Consider the following 5,106-nt stretch of genomic DNA (forward strand, 5'->3'; position numbering starts at 1 on the left):
GTATGCATGGGGATGGTGAGTCGGCAACCTAGTGTGCACCCAGGGCTACCTGCAGAGGGATAGGGACGGAATGAAAAGGGTAAGCTGATGTAAATGACGTGTTACCGGGTCCGAGCGTGCGCGTCTATGCGCACGTGTGTATGTGTGCGAGCGTGTGTGCATGCGTGTGCGCCTGCAGCGGCAGCTGACGGTTCTACACCGTCACATCATCCCCCTCCTCTGGGAGATTGGCGATGTGCGGCAATCTGGACAGGAAATCTGCCACTATGTTTTGTTTTCCGGGACGGTGACGTAGGTTAAATTTGTACGGCTGAAGCGCCAGATACCAGCGCGTAAGCCGGTTGTGGTGGTCCTTCATGGTATTTATCCATGTCAGGGCCCTGTGGTCTGTCTCAAGGTCGAATTCTCTGCCAAGTAAGTAGTACCTCAAGCTATCCAACGCCCACTTAATGGCAAGTCCTTCCTTCTCCACAGTGGAGTACCTTGTCTCTCTCGGCTGCAGTTTCCGACTGAGGTACAGGACTGGTCGCTCTTCACCTGGGTCTCCCTGAGCCAGGACAGCACCAAGTCCGACTGCTGAGGCATCCACTTGGACGAGGAACCTTTGATCAAAGTTAGGACTCTTGAGAACAGGACAGGAACACAATTTATTTTTCAATGCTTGGAAAGCCTGTTCACACTCATCTGTCCAGGTCACGGGGTTTTTCTGCCTCTTCTCTGTAAGGGCAGTGAGAGGAGCTGCAATGGTGGCGAACTGATGGACAAACCGCCGGTACCATCCAGCTAACCCCAGGAAGGAGCGTACCTCTTTCTTGGTGCGTGGTCGAGGGCAATTGCGGATAACTTCAACTTTATCCACCTGCGGACGCACCTCACCACCTCCCAGCAGGTACCCCAGGTAACGAGTTTCCTTCCGGGCCCACTCACACTTGCTCACGTTTAAGGTCAGGCCTGCATTTTGTAGTTTCCTCAGGACCAGACGCAGGTGATCTAGGTGTTGCTCCCAGGTGTGACTGTAGATCACCACGTCATCCAAATAGGCTGCACTACAGTGGTTACATCCCTGCAGCACCCTGTCCATCAGCCGTTGGAACGTGGCTGGTGCTCCATGCAGACCAAAAGGCATAACTGTAAACTGAAACAGTCCAGCAGGTGTTTTGAACGCCGTGTATGGTCGACAGGTGTTGCTGAGAGGTACTTGCCAGTAACCCTTGCATAGGTCAAGAGTGGTGATGAAATTAGCAGCCCCGATCTTCTCCAGCAGGTCGTCAATCCTCGGCATTGGATATGCGTCGAACTCCGAAACGGCGTTCAGTTTCCTGAAGTCGATGCATATCCGCAGTGAGTCGTCTTTTTTGGGAACGATCACCACCGGACTGCTCCACTCTGAGTTGGACGGCTCAATGACACCTAGCTCCAGCATCTTCCTCACCTCATCGTTCAGCCTTCCCACCAACTTCTGTGGTACCCGATAAGGCCGTTGCCGGATTGGTCGTCCATCTTTGAGCCGTATGGAATGGCTAATGAGTGTAGTTCTTCCTGGCTGTGCAGAAAAAAGAGATGGCGTTTCACGAAATAAGTCCATTATCTTTGTAGTCTGTTCCGGAGGTAAATGTGACAGAGACGGAGGGGTTGAGTGAGTCAGTGCTCCCAGATCAGAGTCCAAGTCTTCCTCAGTCTTCACAGCTCTGACTAGCAAAGACTTCTCTGTTGGATGGTTAGCACCTTCCTTCCACTCTTTAAGTAGATTCACGTGGTATGTCTGCTTTTCTTTCTTTTTGTCAGGATGGTGCACCTCATAGGTGACAGGTCCCATCCTGCGGAGAATGGTGTATGGCCCTTGCCACTTTGCCAGTAGTTTGCTGGTACAAGAGGGAAGAAGTAGCAGAACCTTCTGACCTGGTAGGAGTTCACGGTGACGGGCCTGCTGGTCGTACCACGTCTTCCGACTCCTTTGGGCCTCTCGTTGGTTGACTTCTGCCTCTTCCCTGTACTTTGCCAACCGTTCTCTCATCTCCAGGACAAACTGGATCACACCCCTTTCTGAGGTCTTTGTGGATTTGGCCTCCCAGCTCTTCTTGAGGAGATCCAGTGGGCCTTGGACATCCCAGCCATAGAGGAGTTCGAATGGTGAGAAGCCTGTTGAAGCTTGTGGGACTTCCCTATAAGCAAACAACAGGAATGGTAGCCAACGATCCCAGTCCTTCCCTGTGTCACTCACGAACTTCTGCAGCATCCTCTTCAGGGTCTGGTTGAAACGTTCCACCAAGCCATTGGTCTGTGGGTGGTACGGTGTCGCCTTGATGGCAGTGATGCCAAGCTGCTGTTGGAACAGTTTCATCAACCGAGAGGTGAAGTTGGTTCCTTGGTCTGTCAGAATTTCATCCGGTATTCCTACCCTGGAGAAAAACTGAATTAACGCTCTCATGACTGCAGGAGCTGTAATGGTGCGCAGGGGAAAAGCTTCTGGGAACCGTGTAGCATAATCACAGACCACCAGGATGTATTCGTGACCGCTACTGCTCTTAGGTAAAGGTCCAACAATGTCCATGGCTATTCTACTGAATGGAGTGGAAATTATAGGAAGTGGGTGTAGTAATGCTCTGTCAGACTTGTGTGTTATTGCAGTTTTCTGGCAGGTAGGACATGTTGCACAGTACGTCTGAATGTCAGTGTACATTGATGGCCAGAAAAACCGTGAACTAACCCGCAGATAGGTTTTGTGACGACCCAGGTGACCCGCCCATGGGAGTGTGTGCGCTAATTGCATGACGAGTGGCCTGCAGGTGGTTGGAAGAACTAACCGTAGGTGTTCACCTTCAGCTGCATACAGAACATCATCAGCAACAATAAACCGCACATTCCCCAAACATTTGTCACTCTCTGTTGTCACCTTGGCAAACAATGGTTTTAAAGTTTGGTCTTCTTTCTGCAAAGCCGAAATGTCAGCTGGTATGTCAAATGTTTCTGCTGTTGTGATCTCAGGATCCAGCAACTTAAGTTTCTTCTCAAACCGTTTTTGACGACGGGATTTTCTGGGCATTTCTTTGCCTCCATCAAAGAAATCGTCATCCAAACGTGGAAGACCTTGCATTCCCGCTTTAGCCTGAGCTCTAGTTAGCACAGGTGCTGAGACAGTAACAGCTAGCTCATCATTAGCTTTAGCTGTTTCAGTAGCCTCATTTAATAAGTCCCCCAACATAGGTAAATCACACCCCAAAATTAAATCAACAGGTAGGTTCTCTACCACCCCGACAGTCAAAAGATAGTATTGTTCATTTATGGTCACTGTTACATCCGCTTTTGGGTACAAATGTTGGTCGCCATGAACACACACAACACTTGTTTGCCTGCTATAATCAAGTCCACCAAAAGGGATTAAACTCTGTTTGACCAGAGAAAAAAAACTGCCCGTGTCCAACATAGCAGTAACCTGCTGTCCGTTCACAGTCACCTGTTTAAGTGGCTGGAAAGTGTCTTTGTCCATGTGCACAGGCCCTGCTCCTGTGACAGTCTCTGGCCTGGGTGCGTAGCAAGCACCTGTGAATTTAGTCTTGCGGATTGGACATACGGAGGCTTTGTGACCAATCTGCTGGCAATAGAAACACACAAGGTCCTTACCCGCCGCTCGCTGGTTAGGTGCTGGGTTGGTACCTTGCGTTGCCTGATGGAAGTCTCTCCATGCAGGTCTCAGTGGAGCGGTTTGAATGGGAAGACGCTGATCCCCACCCGACGGCCGTGCAGACGCTCCTCGTCGAGCGTTGAGATACTGCAGCGCAAGCCGGGCAGCGGTGAGGCCATCCTCCGGGTCGTGCTCCTTCACCCACGTCCTCACGTCAGCTGGAAGCACACGCAGTAGCTGCTCCAGGATGACGATCTCCCCGATCTGCTCCTTGCTGTGTTGCTCTGGGCGGATCCAGCGACGGTAGAGGCCCTTCAGGCGGTGGTATGTCTCAGTCGGATTCTCCCCAGATGGCACCACAGTAGACCGGAACTGCTGACGGTAAGTCTCTGGCGAGATGTCAAATTTTACCAGGAGTGCGTCTTTCAGGTCCTTGTAGATGTGGGCTTGCTGCTCGTCCATTGCTGTGTAGGCCTCCAACGCCTTTCCGGACAGCAGTGGCACCAGGCGACATGCCCACTCAGTCTCTGGCCATCTCCACGTCCTGGCAATCCGTTCAAAACGTAGCAGGTAATTTTCAATGTCCTCACCTGTCTGATATGGAGGGACCTTTGGCTCCATGTAAGGTCTCCAATCAGGTGGCTGTAAACTGACTCTGCTCTGTGGTTGATCTGACCAGCTGGAGTCCTCCTGTGCCACTGGATGCCGTCGACGGGACGTTGCAGCTGGTGTTGGCAGATCCAACCTTGGGCTACTCACTGCGGCTGAGCTTGGTCCAGCGGCTTTGGGACTGATGTTACGCCGCCGACCAGAATGGTGCTCTGCCCTGGAAAAAGAGGCTTCCAAACCTTGGAGGGCAGCGATGAATCTGTCCTCCCGCTGCTGCTGTCCACGGAGGAAGTCTTCCATCATAGCCGCCAAGTCACCTTCTGGGCCTTTGGTCAGGCCTGGAGAACCACCAGAGGCACCAGGATCTACCACCTCCTCCTCAGAGGATGAATTGGACAACAGAGGGACTGCATCCGATGTTGGTTCCGTCTCCTCCTTCTGGGAACGCAGACCTCTGTGTCTCACCTTTTTGCGGCCAGCCATCTGCTTATCCCACTTCTGACACCAACTGTCGTGGGTCCCACCAGGGAATGATTGGGCAGAGGCGCCAAGGTGAAAGTATTTTTGACTTTAATGCAAGAACAGAGCACACCAATTGCTCCACAAAGGTTAACCAACATAGACTTCTCCAATCCAACACTCCAAATTCTCCTTTCAGACTCTCCAACTTCTCCACTCAGACTCCCACACTGACAGCTGTATCTGGTTCTCTTTTAAGTGGCAAGCCCCTCCTCCTGGGCGTTGCTCTCCATCAGTCCAAAGAGAAAACAGGGAGAAGTGTTTGCATTGTTCAACAACATAAATAAACATACAGGAATAAACAGTTTCATTCAACTAAACATTCTGTGTCGTGTACAGAAAAATAACAATAATCA

General features: G+C 51.3%; 1 long non-coding RNA gene across 1 annotated transcript; it reads left to right on the forward strand.

The window, feature by feature from the left end:
* Positions 1–1,908: 1,908 nt before the first annotated feature.
* LOC111947456 lies at positions 1,909–4,812 on the forward strand. The gene is made up of 6 exons (XR_002873298.1): positions 1,909–2,130; positions 2,234–2,351; positions 2,437–2,529; positions 2,718–3,613; positions 3,688–4,192; positions 4,302–4,812. It is a non-coding gene; the product is annotated as an uncharacterized LOC111947456 (long non-coding RNA).
* Positions 4,813–5,106: the final 294 nt, after the last annotated feature.

This window comes from Oryzias latipes, chromosome 5, assembly GCF_002234675.1.
Source record: "Oryzias latipes chromosome 5, ASM223467v1".
Classification (NCBI taxonomy): domain Eukaryota; kingdom Metazoa; phylum Chordata; class Actinopteri; order Beloniformes; family Adrianichthyidae; genus Oryzias; species Oryzias latipes.